Source organism: Lissotriton vulgaris, chromosome 4_1 (genome assembly GCF_964263255.1).
Source record: "Lissotriton vulgaris chromosome 4_1, aLisVul1.2, whole genome shotgun sequence".
Lineage (NCBI taxonomy): Eukaryota > Metazoa > Chordata > Amphibia > Caudata > Salamandridae > Lissotriton > Lissotriton vulgaris.
This window is the reverse complement of record NC_141691.1, coordinates 1,068,377,206-1,068,395,894: the sequence shown is the minus strand read 5'-3', so window position 1 is coordinate 1,068,395,894 and position 18,689 is coordinate 1,068,377,206. Positions and strand designations below refer to the sequence as shown.

Below are 18,689 nucleotides of genomic sequence, written 5' to 3'. Positions count from 1 at the left end.
TCCTTCAATTGACTGATGACCTCTTTCTTTCTGCCCACTCGAGCGGCCATCGCCTCTCCCCTGAGACAGACTTTAAATGCGTCCCATTCTATCTGACGGGTGCTGGCTGTGTTCGCATTCGTGGTGAAGTAGGTTTCTATAGTGTCGGATAGGGGTGAACGGAAGACTGTGTCTTCAAGGAGGTCGGGGGGTAGTCGCCAAGCCGGGATGGGGGGCAACAGCTTGCCCCACTGCCAAGTGAGCTCAACGGGGTTGTGGTCGGACAGGGTTTTCCCCATGTGTTGGGTGCGGACAATTGAAGTTGTCAGGGAGCGGGAGCAGAAGACATGGTCGATTCTGGTGTGGAGCTGGTGGGGCAGGGAGAAAAAGGTATATTCCCTCTCCTGTGAGTGTGTGCTGCGCCATGCGTCTGCCAAATCCCAGCCCTCTGCCCAACGTGCTAGAGCGTCTGCCTGTTTCCTGCTCTCAGTGGCCAACAGGGGAGGTGTGACCTATCCAGTGTGAGATCGAGTACAGCGTTGAAATCCCCCCCAATGATCCAATGGTGGTCAGCCCAATCAGCAAGTATCCCATTCAAGGTTAGCAAAAACTCCGATTGACCTGTGTTTGGTGAGTACACACAACCTAGTACAATGGCATCCCCATCCAGTAAACCCCGCACAAATACATATCGTCCCTCCTTATCAATCTTTTGTTCCAACATCTTGAAGGGGACAGAGTTGCGAAGCCAGATCGCCGCCCCCCTGGAGAACGCAGAATAGGAGGTAGCAAAGAGCTGCCCTCTCCATTTTTTGCGTATCTTCACGTTTTCAGCATTGTTCAAATGTGTCTCTTGCAGACAAGCTATCTGTGTCCCTCTACGGTTGAGTTGAGCTAGAATTCTGTGGCGTTTGTGTACCGAGCCCAGGCCCCGTACATTCCAGGTGCACAAATGATAGACATTAAGAGGTCCCATAACCTTCTGTGTGTGGTGATAGAGCGGAGCATATGGGCGACCATGTCAGATTTGTCTTGGTACTAGGTGAGAGTGCCTTGTGAACATATATCCCCTTAACTATAAGGTCCCCAGGCCAACGGGCTCGGGAGCCAAACAAGGGTGCCCAACGTGGGCACAAGTCAGTGTGTTCCATGTTCATAACGGGGGGAGTAGACCACCGGTGACTGTCACTTGATGGCCCGCTTTGGCATGGTAGCCCTTAACAGGGTGAGCCCTTATGCAACCCACCATTTATGAGGAAGGGGGTCGGTTATACGTTACCACCCGGAGAGGATCAAGCGTGTCCCCAATCAGAACTCCGCCGCCATCTGGGCTGTGATCTTCGGGAACAGTTGTAGACTGTCCACTGACCCGGATACCTCAGTGTGGGTGTCGGTGGTGACGGTGATCCTGTCCCCGGTTGCTCCCGCGTCGTGAGCGGCCAGCGCCTCCTCCGTTAGTCGCATCCATGGTGATGAGTGACCTGCTGTCTGGTCCCCCGGCGGTTGAGTGTTCATCGGCGCGCCTTGTGAGGAGTGTAGTTTGGAGGTGGAAGGATTGTCTCGTTGATCCGGCGGGTTCCTGCGACTCTCGCTGCGGCCGTCTGCGAAAGGGTCTTGGGAGGCCGGAGGGGTGAGTGTGACTTCCATCCATTCCTCCGCCTCTTCCGGCGAGTCGAAGAAGTGAGATTTGTTGCCATGCAATATCTTGAGTCTTGCAGGGAATAAAAGCGCATATTTCTTATCTCTGTCTCTGAGTTTGCGCTTCACCTCCATGAAAGTGGATCTGGCTCTTTGTACCGTGGGCGTGAAATCGGGGTACACCGAAATGTTTTTATCTTCGAAGCGTATTGGTGCCTTCTCCCTTGCCGCTCTAAGAACAGTGTCCCGATCTTTGTAGTGGAGTAGGCGCGCAATCAGGGGTCGAGGGGGCGCCCCCGGTTGTGGGGGACGCAATGGCATCCTGTGCGCTCGTTCCACACTGTACAGGGCTGTAAGGTCTTCCTGGCACACCAGTTTCCGTAGCCAGTCTTCCACGAATTGGGTGGGATTCCTCCCCTCGCTTCTCTCCGGAATACCCAGGATGCGGACGTTGTTGCGGCGGGCACGTCCTTCCGCATCTTCCACCCTGTCCCATAGCTGTCTAAACTGTTTCTCTACGGTCTCCAGTTTCGTGGAATGCTCTGTCTGCTGGGGTATGAGGTCACTCAGCGCTATCTTCTGTTCCGAGACCCGCTCCGCTAATTTGTTATGGTCAGCCCGCAGTAGGGATAGGCCAGTCGCCATGCTGTCTATGCGTTATTCTAACACCTCGCGTGTGGCGCGTATTTAGTTGAGGATGAGGTCCAACTTGGCGTCCTGGGATCCCTTTCCGGTCGGCGGGATGATGTCCGCGTTTGAAGAGGCCAGTGGGTCCTCGGAGCCCGTGGACTGCATGTCTGTTGGAGCGCCTAGGTCCTGGTTCCTGCCCCTGTGCCTACCCATTGACCTGGTAAGCAGGGCGATGCCGGAGTAGCTGCAGTCGCCGGCCTCCCCCTCCACACGTGTCCACTCAGGGGTGCTGGGCTGTAATAGCGGCGTATCCGGGTTCCGCTGGATATAGGCAATTGCGGTGTAGGCCCCAGGTCAGCCAGGAACTATGTTGGTCAGCTTGTGCAGGGATGGCGTTGGCCGGCTCGTTGCGGCGTTGTCGTAGGGTGGAGTGGCGTTCCACTGGTGTGCCTGATAGTTGTTAGTGACCTGGCCTTGAAAGGTGTAGGGAGGAGTCCATAGGCTGCAGGTGAAGGCGAGGAGGAATCACTGCAGTGACCGGGATCGCAATAGGCGCCGGGCTTTCAGCGTGGCATCAGGGCTCCGCAGTGCGCGACTTCTTCCTCCCCCTCGTGCCTGTTTTTCCCAGCTCAGGTACATGGGGTCTCAGGCCCCACCGCAATATAAACGTATACTGGCCGTGGGTGTGCGCTGCCTCGTGTTCTCCCGCTGCGCAATGCCCGCTGTAGCCGGAGCCCGGAGTGAGCAGGTTGCCGTGGTCGATATCCCGGGGCCCTGGTCACGGCTCCGTGGTGTAGACAAAATGGCGCCTGTAGGTCTGTCTTGATGCCGGGCCGCCCCGCGCCCCTCGGCGCGCTGTGCAGTGAATTGACTGTGGGGTCCACAGTGTTGACGGCGGGTCCCGCACCTCTCCAGACCCGTCCTCCTCACCGGCGGGGTCGAGGGCGTGGACGCCTTAGCAGGAGTCAGTCGGGCGGCGGCAGGTCCCGAGTCCCCCGCGGCCAAGCGGGTCCCGCAGCGGGGTATGCCAGCGGGTGTCCAGCAGCCCGGCGGGAGAAGTAGCGAGGCCACCGGTGGAGCGGGGAAACCCTTCTGTGTGCCCCGGTGTCGCGGTAGAAATCTCGCCGCACCTCCGGTCCGGGGTCCCACCCGGAGCGAGTCAGCGACCCGGGGTGGGTCGGGCAGGCCCCAAATCGAGGCCGAGGCCTCACTCTGTACTGCAGGCCACAGCAGGCACCACGGTCACGGCGCTTCACCGGCGAGGTCCGGGGGGGAGCAGCACCTCTCCGCCGCACGCCGTTCGCTCCCGGGGTTTCTGAGCACCGTGTGTAGGTGGGTTGCAGGTCAGGATTGCAGGATGATTCGCTGGTATTTCGGGCTAAGGACGGAGCTCCGGAGCTACACGTCCACCATGATCGGCTCTTGGCCACGCTCCCCTTTCTGATGCTACTTACAATGCTTCTGGTTCCCTTCAGCACTTAGAGTCCCTTCTGCCTTCCTTCCTGCATACGAAACCCCTTCTCCCTTCAGGATTCTGACACCCTAGCACACACCCTGCACCACACTAAGGGGGAGATTTACAACCATTTTGCACTGGGTTAGTGTCACAAAAGTGACGCTAACCAGTGCAAAATGTTTTTTTTGCTATTTACTTTCCAGCGCAAAGCTTGTTTTGCGCTGGAAAACACCCTCAAAGTAGCGCAAAGCAGCTTGAAGCACTGCATTGCGTTACTTAGCGCCGAGGGGAGGATTACATGGGTGGTACACGGGCGTTCCCATGCAGCCACCCATTTCTTTTAATTTCTTCTGTTCGCGCCCAAAGTTTATGCCCCTTCAAATGCTTTCATTTCTCCTTACTTTTTTGACTTTGCATGCGTGCTGCACTGTGCAGCACGCTTACAAATTGGGAAAAGCTTGGCATTGTGTCTGGGCATCGTATTTTGTACAGGATGGGTACCCTTCCTATACAAAACCTATGCTAGACTAATGCACACACCCTAGCGCTATAGAGCTGAGACGTGTGCCTGGCGCACTGCTGCTGAAATCAGCGCCGGCGCAAGGGAAAGGGGAGGAGAGAGCCATATCTCAAAAGAAATGGGGCTCTCCTGCTCCCTCCCTGTCGCGCAATGCAGCGCAGCCTTGCAGGGAGCTGCGCTGCGTGGCATTACTTATTTGTAAATCTCCCCCTTATGGTCTTATTGCTCTTCCAAACCAGATGAGGGTGATGACATTACAACCGAAGCACATATCATCCTCTTCGGTACCCCAGTGCACCCACTCCTATTGCGGATGTCTTCCTCCTTCCTGTCAGTATCCTCATGGGTTGTTTGTCTAAATATATGATCTACAGAAATAACATCTGACATAAATATTGCATACTTTAACTCATGTCTCAAACATATTATCCCTTTTGGGCATATTTTCTAATATAAGCCCCACTGAAGCAACATATTTGTAATGGTACTTAGTACACAATATTTATGTCAAGCATTATTCTGACTGCGATATTCTGGTGCCAGTCCGTATGTTGATACTCCACCCCTTATGCCACTTCTGATTCCAGTCCCTTCTTTCCTTGCAGCAGTGGCAGTCACAGCAATTACTGTGTTTGCCTAATAAACTTTTTCCAATTTAGAGTTTCTTGAGACAATTCAGTCTCAGCAATATCAATCAATCAGAAAAAGTTAATTTCGTTTAAAACATATAATAATAAAAACAATCTTTCTTGTAACCATGAATATGAATACAATAGTAACATATTAAACTAATACTCGGTCTATACTATAAATGCCTGAATAAGGAGAGCCAACAGTCAGAGAAAAGAATTGAGATGAACAGTTTGCTAAACAACTAAGAGTTCACAGTGTATCCTTCCTATTACAGCACCAGATTGTCAATAATACAATCTCTTTATTTCAAAGCAGGCCCCTAAAATTCACCCACAGCACAACAGACAAAGATTTGAAAGTAGTAAATGATGGTGAAATGCTGGTTGAAGGCCTTAAACGTAATAGTCTTCTGCAATGGAATGGGATGAAATGGTTTGTCTCCTTACCAGGGTACAAAAATCACACAAGAAAATCACTACGACACTGCGCGCTGCTGCTGTGACCCCAGTTTTCTCATCATATTGGGCATGTTACTATTATTGGGTGTCAGACTACTGTTGCTACTATTGGTGCGAGATGGCGGAGCTGGGGGACGAATAGTGGGCTCCTCCCCACCTTTCTTTATTTTTATGAGAGTTTTAGGATTCTATCCTTTTCTTACTCTCTATATTTCGGGACTCCTTTTCTTGGGCGACAGGCACACTGCTAGGGGGGGACAGGCCGTAGCCAGCTGCAGGGGTGCAGGGTGGGGGGTACTTGGGGGGTGGGGTTGCTTTCTTTTTTGTTTTTCTTTTTTGTTCTATGGGCCTTCTATTCTTTGTCCTTTTTCCTTCCCTGGGGTTTAGACGTTCCTTTCTGGGTGCCACGCAGCAACTCTGGTGTTTTCTTCTGCTAAAAGATTATCTATCCTGATTGTCCAACACCAGTATTGACTTGTTGTGCTACGATATCCTGCTTATGTCTATCCTACAAGGAAAACTTTTAAAACTAGACCTCAGTCCTTCTGTAATGTATCCTCTGTGCTTTCAGTAAGTTGTAATGTACCGTATGTGTGAGCCCCTGGGCTCCTTGTTGACTTGTATTTGCCTTTTTCTATCAATAAAGGTCTTCCAAAAATTAAAAAAAAAAAAAAAAAAAGAAAATCACTACGACACAATACACTTAAATCCAGTGAGGTCCAGCATATCAGGAAGGTGAGCCTATGTTTAGTGAGGTCAAATCTAATCAACCAATGCCTTTCTTACTGGTTCCTAACTGATGTCAACTAGTACTCCATACGAAACCCTAATATTAAAGTACCATCTGATCTAACTGGTACTGACTAAAGTACTTAAAGAGCTACACTTTATCACTTTAAAAAGCAAGATAGGTGATGTAAATAGTTCAGCAAAGCCCAATTCCTCAGACTTCACACATTTTACTTGTCTCTGCCACGGCACTTTCAAATAGTTTTGAAGAGGGAGACATCTGCCAATATGTTGTGATTTAATGTTGTTGCTGGAGGACTCCAAACTGATTTCCACAGTCGCAGAGGAGCCTGTTAAGCTTGATTTTTCAAATATATTAATTCAAGCCCAAGTCTTGATGTCAAAGCAATCAAGCCAATGTTGTAGCCCCATTGCCTTCCAAGATAGACAGACAGAATCATCCATGTGCAGTAATATCTTGATCAACTTTTGTCAATCATAGCACTGTTCTGAGCTTATCGCCTCAGAACTATGTTTAAGTCAGTCAGTCAATCATAAGTTTATTTTAGAGCTTGGCCTTTAAAAACATTTACGTGATAAAACACATCATCTATACATTATAAAACCATTGCCGCTAAAATCAGTGCTGCCCACAGTTAAAACATAGCATTACTCCTAACCAGCAGTAAAATAAAATGTTCAATTTCTTTCTAAAACTTCATTCACAGACAAAAAAATCTTCCCAAGGCCCTTGTTGCATCCAAGAACCACATGTTCAAAAGTAGATTACCTGTTTTCCCCCTTTCCCTAATACCGTATTTTTGTAAAATGGGTTTTAATAAAAACTTCAGTTGAGTTAAAAACCAAAGGCAATCCACTAGGATGTGCTTTAAGTCTCCTTCAACATTAAGGCCACATTTACAAATATAATCTTTATCAAAGAACCTTGAGCATCAGAAGTTAAACTATGGTTTACCCCACATCTAAATTTTAGTAGACATCATCTTAAATGTGTGTTGGGTAAATCCTTCAAATAATGACATATCTCCTCTTCCATCCATGAGTTCATCAGGAAAGATACTGATTTCTTATTCCTTAGATATCTTAGATCTTCCTCCCTGACCATCTGTTTTGTTACCCTTCTAAGTTTGACTTCAATCACACATATTTGATCGATCTCACATTCTAGTGTTAATTTCTCACAGAGTTTGAGAATCCTTCTGACTAATCTTGCCCAATTTAATTCACTAATCACGATTTCTTTTTTACACTACTGCTACTTTATTTATACTCTTATTTGAGCGAACATATTGAAAATCCAACAACATGTGCCATGGACTTCTAGTTCTGTCTTGAATGAATCTTTTTTTTTTTATTAATATTTTTCGTATCAAACTTTCAACATTTTCACAATTTTTAAATTTTTAACATCACAACTGAACACAATTATTACATAAAAAATTCCCATACTCATATTAATTCTCCCATTTGATCACGCACTCAGCCTCTTCAGACGCTCTAACATTCATTCACCACATTCACAGCCTTCACCCTCTATTTACAATTTCTTTTTGTTTGATCTCTTTTTTGTCCTTAGTTCAAAAAAAGGCTTTGTTGCGCATTCTTATGGCTGAAAAACAACTGGTCTACGCGTTTCGAACTCTTGACGAATGTAGAGTTCTCCTCAGGACCAAGTAGCTTCTCTTAATTAAGCTGTTCCAATAACACAACCCGACGCTGGGAAACTCATCTCTTTGTGAGACCACCGTCTAACACGGACCCGTCAGATTTAGCAAGCGCTACTTGTAATGGGGTTCTGTGCCCCCTGGGGTCTTATTCTCTTATATTTAAGGTTGGCAATGGGAGAAAACCTGTTGCTGTATGTTCTTCCGTCAGCTCAAACTGAGAGGCGCGGTGCGTAACAATGCGGACCTTGAGTAATTAAAACATCCCTATTGTAAACTTCCTTGAGGTATTCAACCTTTGCTTCCTCTCCCATCGAAAATTTCAGTGAATCCCCTCAGGACTACGTCTAAGTTCTTGATATAAAATATAAAGAGTTAGGGAGCCAGGACATATAAACCTGCCTCCCTCCCCTACAGGAGGCATCCAGGAAATCCTTTTCATGTGTCTTGAGAAGCCTTAGTCGATATAGTATAGAATAGAAACTGACACACCTCACTACAAATTGGGAAGTGAACTCTTCATGTGTGAGGGATATCTCCTCAGTATGCAAATCATCCTTCAATACCCCGCCAGACACATCTGTCTCTGAATATAGTTTATGAAAATGTTTTAAACACCCAAAATGGCACCTCACCACAAATGGTTCTAAGTCCAGTATTGATCTAATCACCCATTACTAACTTTTGGTCATCAGTAATATAAAATACAGAACTCCTGTGCTCACCACCACCTGTGCCTGTCATTGATATCACAACACCATAATAGTGTGTCATCCCTACAGCTATGGGGCTGATTATGATGTCGGCCGGAGTTTCCTTCGCCCGATATCATCTCCGGAATGCCATCTCCCATTGTAAAATAGGAGGTGCAGTTCATCCCTGCACCCCGTGGCAGGCACCACAAGGTGCCTTCTATGGGGTTCAGGGATCAACCGGGGGTACCATAGATGCCCCCCCCGGCCTCCAATTGGAGGCGTGCACGTAAGAGGGTCCTGCCGGGGGCCCCCAAAGTCGAGTTCCGGCAACCTTTCTGTGTCGGAAAGGCCGGCACAGAAAGGCTGCCGAAACCCAAAATCGTAATCCCAGGGGCAGAAAGAGCCTCCCTTGGGATTACTGACCACATTCCGACTGGTGACCGGGCTCTCTGAGGAAATCGGACCTGCATATTACGATGCGGTCGGAAAGACTCCGACCGACAGTCGAAGCCGTATCCGACCACATTGTAATCAAACCCTTATTATCTCAAATTTAAGGGTGTGATCATGCCAGCCTGTGAGGAGTTGCAGGTGAGATGCCAGCAATAAACTTCCTCCTTATCAGGGGCTCCGAATCTACCCGAGCATAAGACACCTTTGACATACTCAGATTGATGATCGGTTAAGCTCCCGCTCTGACCACAGGAAAAAGCAAGCTAAAAAAATGAAATATTTGTTTCAGCAAGATGCAAAGCATCCTACAAAACATTGCAGCACTGGAAAATATTAAAATTTTACTCTACTCTATATTGGACATTAGAAGAGTCATCCTTGAGTGTAAAGAGCCTTTTACACCCATCAGCACTCACCCACATTAAAGTAAATGTAGCCTAATGCATCGTGGCCCACCCTGATTTACAGGTATTTCAGGTCACTGGTCTGCCATTGTAGGCCTAGGGCAAAAAGCATTTGTTCATTCAGGGAGCATTGATCCTTTCGGGAATAAACAGAATTTGGCCAAATTTGTGGATAACCAAGACATGTCAGTTTACTCATTGAGTATATTCAATATATCTGGAACAACTCGTCCAGGGTCTTTCAAATAAAGCATTGTCATCTGCATAAATGGATACTCAGTGTTACATATCACCATCCGTATTCACAACCCATTCAAATGAACTCATAGTGTGGTGGACATGTGCTCCATAACCAGAACTAACAGCAGAGTAGATAAATGGCAGCCCTATTGGATGAGCTTCTCCAGTGCCAGCTTCTAGATATTCACTTTCAATTGTTCATCCTCACTCATATTTGTGAATATATATGTTTGGTTCACCTTATTATGTTAGGACTATAATTCAACTGTTCTAGCACATGAAATTGGAACTTCCACCCCATGGTATCAAACATCTTTTCAATAGCCAGGGAAACCACCACATAGTGTCCATCTGACATGTCTAAAAAGTACTTGGTGTGGGTGTGTCTTCACTAATTCATTGGTGTATTACGATTCGGAATGAACCTAACTGATCTTGGTGAACTTGTTTGCTGATTACCTGCATCATTTCTTTGAAATGGTGACACAAAGGGCTTGATTACGATGTTGTCCAGAAATCAAACCAACAGATTCTTTGTCGGAATTTGTTACGACCGAAGCGCTATCGGCAAGTCTGACCGACCAATTACTATGTTTTTGAACACTGCTCGGAGAGTCTCCCATTGACTTTAATAGGACCCTGTGTTCCGACCGACAACACAGGGTCTCATTGAAAAAGGGGTGGTTGCGGAAAACCGTGGGGTCCCAGGGGTACCCCCTTGGGCCCAAACCGGAGGCTTCAGGATAAAGGGGGCCCTGCTAAGTTGGTTTCCGACAGCCTTTGTGTGTCGGACAGACCGAGTCGGAAAGGCTGTCCGAAACTGACATCCTAATCCATCAGTCAGTACGATTCGGCTCCGACCGACTCAGAGTTTCCGAATGCCGGTCGGAACTGTTTCTGACTGACTGAGTGGTTTGCTTTCCGATCGCGAACATCGTAATTGGTCAGTCGGAAATGTGTCTGACTGAGTCGGAAACATAGGTTCCGACACAGTTTAAGGGAATCCAACTGTCGTTCAGGGCCTTTCCAACCGACATCATAATCAGGCCCTAAGTATTTTTGTGCCTACATTTGTTATTGAGAGGTGGCAATAGGGTTATCTCTCAGTTTGCCTAGTCACTCCCAGGATCGGGCACCACTCACCTGACGGCTTCACTCATTGATTCAGGTAGCTGGACCCAGTACAACGTTTCCTTCAACAGTTTACCCAGAAGCAAGTCTGAGTAATAAATATAGAATTCAATTGGCAGTCCATCAATGACCGGTATTTACCCTTTCTTCCTATTGGCAAGCAAGGACAACAATTTACACCAATAGTTGAGGTCTATCAAATTCAATAGCATGTATAGGATTTGTAAATATTGTTGCAAAACATAATTACCCTCTGAGCGTACTGCATGTCTTTATTTTTATCTACAGTCTGTAAAATCGGTGTCTCCTGATTCTCCCTCTACAGAAGTTAAGCCAGCATCCTAAACCGTTTATTCCCTTCCTTATGTGATTTATTTCTGTAACTCACAAATAAAAACGTATTTAGGATTACATACAGTTTGCTCTATTGATGTTAGCATGGCATAAATTCACCGAGATGCTCATATTTCAGTTTACCAGTGAGTGATCATTCTTTAGATCTCGATATTCAGTCTCAGAGGCTGGCTCACTCATCTCAATTTCCCAATCAAGGTACCTACTGTGGTGCCATTGGAGGTAGAGTCGAAGGGGTGTACTAGATCCCAGGCGTGGTGCTCCCACCAGACATCCAGCAACCTCCCTTGCCCTGACAAGTCAACCAGCTATTTAGTGAGTCTATGCACCACACCCAACCTAGGTGGTAATCTGTCTAGCAGACCTCAGAGCACACAATTCGAGTCATCTGGGCTTTCATCCATGGGGTCAGCACTTCAATCAATTACAGAAAAAAGAGGTGCAGCAGTTGGAGCATAAATATTTACCTAACAGAGGTTTCATCTTTCTAGCGTTCCATGAAGGACATAATGCCCTTCGGGATCATTCAACACTTTACCAAATGCCATTAGGGTAACCAATTATCAACTATCAATCCATAATGCAACGCCTCTGAAAAAAGAGGAATAAGAAGTAAACTATGAACTGCCACTCCATTGTTTGGATACTTTACAGTGTCCTTAGGTGTTAAAGTGGGTTTCTTACAGAAAGACAATTTTGTTCCCTTGTTTCCCAAGGGGAAGAAGCACTCAGCCTACATGCCCCAGAGAAGGTATCGAATTCGGAAGGATTATTATCAAGCACTTCTACACAGTGAGCTACTACAGCTGGATAAATGTACCTCGATTAACAGTACTGTGGAACTATCCAGTTGAGCTATAGATTAAACTATTAGTTACTAAAAAAGCAACATTCGGCTGGAGGAGCCAAATTAGAATCACGTATGTACTTACTGAAGAAGTGATAAATGAATTTAAGTGCCACTAAACGTGTTGCCAGTTATTTTGTTGGATTTTTCAGTTTGATTGAAACATTAATTATTTCATCGGCCCCAAGAATGTATGTTCTCCTATTTTTATGAATAAACTGATAAGTATAACTACGTTCCTGGATTCCTAGCTTATGCCTTAATACACTTTTTCTGTCCTCAGAACTGCCTTTCTTTAAGACAGCAGCCTGTTTTTTTAAAAATTATTATTAGGAGTCCAGAAAATCCAATTCATACATCTCCCTCTTGCCGCCGTTGGAAAATTACAGTAACCAAAGGCAGACATCAAAGAATGCTGTTTCCCAGCATGGTAGACCTTACTCCCTTGTCTAGTACCAGAAACAAGCATTTACAATGCAATGGTCTTGTCTTTGTTAAAGTTAGAGCTATTGGCATTGCAAATGTCATTTTTTTCATTTTTTTAAACCAATAAATATATGGTATTGTCATTTACAATGGCAATAGGTAAGCATTAGAGAGTAGTAGAGAGTATTAGCAGTGATTATTAGTTAGTAGAGAGTGACCAGTTGATTAATAGAGAGTATTCTTGTATAGGGTAGAGTAGGAGTGATTTGTAGGCAACAGTAGTTAGTGAGTAGTGTAGATTAGTGGCGAGTAGTATAGAGTGAGTATTAGATAGTGTGTAGAGAGTGTGTAGGAGTTAGCGAGTAGTAGAGACAGAGTAGTAGTGAGTAATGAAAAGTAGTAGATATAAATAGATGTAGTGTAGTGAGTTATAGATAGTATATGGAGTAGTATATCTGTTTAGTAGAGTGAGTAGCGAATGACTTTTAAAATAGAGTATATATTAGAGAGCAGTAGTTAGTACTTTTTAGTATTCGAGTGTAGTAGAGAGTAGTAGAGAGTGAGTATAAAATTGTGGATAGTATAATTTAGTGAGTTGTGAGGAGTGTGACTTGTATGTAGTAGAGACTAGTTAGAGGGTGTTTTAGAGTGTGATTAGTTGAGTCAGTAGTAGAGTGTGAATTGAGAGTATTAGATAGTAGTAAAGATTGAGTAAAGTATGAGTAGCTTACAGTAGTAGTAGAGTGAGTAGTTAGTAAAGTGTAGTAGAGTATTAGATAGTTATACTACAGAGGATTATAGTGAGTAGTAATGAGTGAGTAGTATTTTGTAGATATAATTATTAGAATAGTTTGAGTAGGACATTATAAACTGAGTATTAAATATTTAGTAGTAGAGAGTGAGTTGTAGAGTGAGTAATAGTGAGTAGTAGACAGTTTTATATAGTGTGTAGTAGAGTAGTAGTGAGTACTATAGAGTAATAATTATTACTATTCTAGAAAGTTAGTAGTATAATTATTTTGAGTAGTAGAGAGTGTAGTAGAGAATTAATATTAGTGAGTAGAGTAGTAGAGAGTATTAGGATTAGGGTATTATAGAGTATTTGATTGAGTAGCATAGAGTATTTGAGGTGTGGCATGTGAGTAGTATATTGTAGATATAGTTATTAGTATAGTGTAAGTAGGGTATTATAAAAACTGAGTAGAAGAGAGTTAGTAGTAGAGCGTGAGTTGTAGAGTGATTAATAGTGACTAATAGATAGTTTTATTTTAGAGGAGTATAGTGTGTGTAGTAGTGAGTACTATAGAGTAATAGGCATTAATAGTGAGTATTATTGAGTAATACGTTTTTTAGAGTAATTGTGTAGGTACAGAGCCACACACACACACACCCAGAGCCACACACACACACAGAGCCACACACACACTCTTACCCAAAATAGTATACAAATGGGTTTACAATGGACATTTAGCAACACTACTAGTGCCTTAAATGTTTAAATCAACAGGATTCAAGCGAAAGTACAAGCACTGGCAGGAAAAATTGAAAAGAATAAGAAAAATGACTGATCTAGGAATAGGCAGAGTAGGGAGGAAGAGGGGAGAATAAAATGTAAAGAAAATGACAGAAAAATAAACAGGCCTTGTGCGTCTCAGGTCAAAACTCTGAATGGGCTACCACAGGGAAGGTTAATGCGCCTTTTGCTTAGTGACGGAATATAAGGTGCAGTGAGATAGTTCCCATGGTCAGTCTGCCGACAGTAGAACTATTAGTCTGAAAAGTTACGTGTTCTAAATGTAGTGAGATAGTAAAGGAGGATAATGCACCGGCTCCAGTGATTGTTTATAACTGTGTACCCAGCCGGCCCTGTGACCTCTAAGCTCCCAGGAGGTTGATATGTGGGAGGAGGGGTTAGGTGGCAACTTGCTACTCTGTATCCACAGGCCCTGCATAGAGCCGTCGGGGTCGTGGGGGGCAACTGCATCAACGGGTTCTGCGTAGAACCACCGGGGTTTGCTGCTGTGCATCCCTCGGTCCTGCATATAGCCATGGGGAGAGGGGTTACTGTGCATCTATGGGCCCTGCGTTAAGGCCCCTGGAGGTTGATATGGTGCAGCCATCATTCCTGCACAGAGCCCCCGGGGGGCTGCACTGTGCATCCATCGCTCCTGCACAGAGCCCCCGTGCCCTGCAGCACCTCTTACCCGACCATCCACGGTGTGACGCAGGTTTAGCTGTAAATCATTGACTTGTAAACCGCGCCGGGCGAATCGAAAATGAGGAAGGAAAGGCGAAAAGAATATGGTGCAACAAGAAATCAACGGGATTCAAGTGAAAGTACAAGCACTGGCAGGAAAAATCGAAAAGAGGAAGAAAAATAACTGAGCTAGAAACAGGTAGAGTAGAGAGGAAGAGGGGAGAATAAAATGTAAAATAAAACGGCTGAAAAATAAACAGGCCTTGTGCGTCTCAGGTCAAAACTCGGAATGGGCTACCACAGGGAAGGTCAATGCGCCTTTTGCTTAGTGACGGACTATAAGGTGCAGTGAGATAGTTCCCATGGAGGGGGTGGGGTGGGTCGAGAGGACGGACGTACAGTCTTACATTTTCTGAGCCCGTAGCCAACCCACATAATTCCACACTAGTTCCGTTGCAGATAGCCAGCTGCGCACTCAATGTCAGGGAGGAGCAAGAGCAAGGTGGTCTCCAATATGGCTACTGTGCTGGCGATATCTCTATGCCTCAACTGGGAACCTCCTCGCAGGGGGGGGCAGCAAGCATGCCTGCGGTTAGGGTCCACCCTGGGGATAAGTCTATGTAGCCCCTGATAGCCAGCCGTCGCAAGTGTTTCTGTCTGGAGCTGAAGGGCAATGGAGCCGATGTGTGTAGGGTTATAGCAGCTCCATCTCTGTGTGATCAGCGATAAGAAACGGCGCCTGTGTTAGCGGATGGCTGCCATTTTAAAGTCCGGCGCGGCATGGCTCAAGGTCGTTAGTGTCCACCAGCCGTTCGCCCCCTCTCCTCAGGAAAGCGGTCCGAGAATTATCTCCCCCGCATTGGCCCGCTTCTCTCTGGGAGGCCATAAGTGCTCGCACTATCCTGTTGACCCCATATCTCTGGGATCGGGGTTTAGCACATTGCCCCCTCTCCCCCTCTGCTAAGCGCCAAGGCGACCTGCTCACCGTAACTCCCGGAGCAGCAGGGGTCTGGATATATTGGCGCAGGACCGCAAGTGGCCTCAATCGGGGTGTTTCTCTCAGGTCGCGGGATCGGCTGCCATAATGCTTTTCCTCAGGCCTCCACACAAGCTCGTCCAGCAGCGCTCCAGAGCGGTCCGATAATCGCTTATGGGTCATTCTCTGCGCCAGTCATTCGCACCCCACAGGAGTGCCTTTTGTGCAGGTACTGCTTTACAATGCTGTATTTTCAGGTCCGGAAATGTAGCGGAGCTCGGGAGCCGGAATGGCGGTGGCCATACTGCCCCCTTTTATGATGGCGGCTGGAGAGCTGAGAAGACGTGCTAGTGCCGCAAGAAGTGCACCGGGAGGCCTCCGGCCTCCGTGTTTAACCAGTCAACAACGCCCGCAACCCTCGGACTGCATCCCGATTTGAGGGCCACTTCACTGCGTTGACATCCTTCTGGACGGACAAAGGTGAGAGCTCCACCTACGCCGGCGAGACATGGCGCAACACCACTTCACTCTACATCCTAAGATCTGTCACCCGAGCGGGGATCAGCGCCTACCTCAGATTCCCTCCGTACGGCGCTGAGCGGTGGATGCCTGCACTGCGAGGACATATTTCTTTCTATCGAAGCCCCGTCCTTTTCAGACTGGGGGCATGTTTTTCTTTCTCCCCTCTTCTCCATTGGCTGGAATGTAAACAACGGGCGTGTTTTTGACTATTGTTTTTACATTCCAGCCAATGGAGAAGAGGGTAAAACAAAACTAAAAAACACGCCCCCAATCCGAAAAGGACGGGGCTTAGATGGAAAGAATGACATCACTGAGACCTCTTCTCCAATGGCTGGCCGCCGTTTGGAGAAGATGGGCGGGTTTTACCCTCGCTACTCAGAGTCATTAAATCTCGCCAGCGAGACTGCGCATGTGTGCAGCCTACGCTAGCCGAGAACTAAAAAGTAGTGGTCCCACTGGAAAAAAAACCTTCACAAGCAGCCTTCCATCTCGGAAGTGAGGACCACTTTACACATGCATAATAATGTAATGGTGTTACTGCAACACTTCTCGCTTTCCCTGTCCCAGTATCCCTTTATCCCTTCCATCAGACAAAACAACAAAAACAGAGCAAACCAGAAAAACAGCCAATCGAAAGACAGTGTCATCATTGAACCCCAGCCACATTGCTTGCGTAAGAGGGGCCACCAAAGCTCTGGTGCTATTTCCAGCAAACGTTTATTTGGAACCAGATGATGGTTTAGACTGTCTGCCAGTAATGTTTAGAATGATATGACCATACATGTCTTTGCCCCACCTAGGCATCTCATAACAGGATAGACACGGAATAAGTGCCCACTTGAATTATAGGTCTCTCAGCCGATGTACCGTCTTTCAAGACAGTCACCTCATGTATAGAATGGATGCTACTGTTGCTATTTATCTCCTGGGTGTAACACAGAAACAGCTCTGGGCAGCCAGATTACCATCACTTCCAGCTGACTCAGATCTCTGAGCATGGTGCAGCTTCTCCTATATATTTATCCCATCCTAGGCTACTTCACATGCTGCAAAAAAGCGACATACCATCTTTTGTGACTCAATTGTGCTGGAAATAGCAACATGTATGTGATGCCATTTTCTTGTTAGAAATCTGATTATCTAGCATGGTGGTAGTAGTAATGATGTAATCAATAAGAAGCTGGAACATACATAGCCTTGAAAAATGTCTTGTATAAATTAAATGGGTCAGCTATCTATCTTCTAGAACATTTGTATGTGAGCGCTCCATTGAAGACAACGGAGTGCTCCGGGCGTCTAATGGCTGGTAAAATCCCAGAGCATCAACATTCCGATGTTTTCCTTCACATTTGTTGCTGTGAACAAAGGCCTCACTGAGCCAGGGGTGACTTCAACTCATTTGGGCTCCTTGAGGCCTTTGTTTTACAAATGAGAACATTCTGCCCTCTAGGGGCGGAATGCTCTAATAGCCTTATAGCCCTCCACAGCAGGCTATACCAGCCTAGAAGGTCCACATCCTTGTTGAAGGTGAGCTGGAGCAGGCCCTTATTGTTCAGCATAGCCCACTAAGGCGGGCTATAAGGCTATAATATAACACGCTACAACTGAAAAAGTGTTTGGATGTATTTGAAGAATCTATACACTTCAAACGTATATTAGCAACCAGCATAAAGAGAAGAAATGTCATCCAGAAGTCTTTCCAATCCCAGACAAAAAGCATTTTATAAATTGGTTTCTACATGCTGGTAAATTCCATTCATCTTGAATTCGAGATGGTTTTCAAGAACTGGTGTTCTCTGAATTAGATTTTCTGTTATATCTCATACAGCCATTTTAGATAGACACAGTATGGGAGTGAGAGATACACAGTGAGGAAATGTCATCAATAGGCCTATGTAGGGAAGGTTAATCAGTTATATGGGAAAGAAAATAAGAGTGAAGTCAGTAGAGGAAAACCTTGATGCCCCAATACCTCTTTACAGTTTCTTCTTCACACAGGTAGGTTTAGGGGTTGATGGAGTGGAGTTGCAGGTACATTATCTGTGAAGCATAAATGGATGGGCTCATTAACCCACTGAATACTAAATCCAGCCAGGTTTTCAGGATCTCGGAAAATGTGAATTTACAGACTGTATTTAAATGGAGAAAAATAGGATACTTTTTCACTCTCAAAGTCTGGCTGTATTCTACTATTTGCTTAGGCGACATGCTCAGGCCAATAAATACATTTTATTTGTAGCATAAAAAATGTATGGTAACAAATGTCCTGGTTTAGTAGCATAGGTTAACATGCTTATACTCTCCCCACACTGTTGTAACGTAGTACTATTGAAACCGTAATACTGTGTGTGTATGAAAACCTATTAATGGAAGTTAATGATGAATAATCTGTGCCTTACTTGTCCTAGAAATTCCTAGGGCCCTATTCATAGAACTAATCTGAGACAAAATCCTAACTTTTCAACTTTCAGTTTTCACAAAAGGCATTTAGTAGAAGTAAAGTTAGGAATCCTAACTTTACTACTACTAAATCCCTTTTGTGAATACCAAAACTACTACGAAATGCCTTTTGTGAATACCGAAAGTCAGAAAGTTAGGATTTTGTCTCAGTTTAGTAGTAGTAAAGTTAGGAATCCTAACTTTACTACTACTAAATGCCTTCTGTGAACACCAAAAGTAGTAAGTTTAGGATTTTGTCTCAGATTAGTTCTGTGAA

The 18,689-nt window shown here is 45.7% G+C and overlaps 1 protein-coding gene across 1 annotated transcript in view; it reads left to right on the top strand.

Moving 5' to 3' along the window:
• CTNND2 (catenin delta 2) overlaps positions 1-18,689 on the top strand; it is a 3,070,130-nt gene that overhangs the window by 2,010,554 nt on the left and 1,040,887 nt on the right. The window lies entirely within an intron of this gene.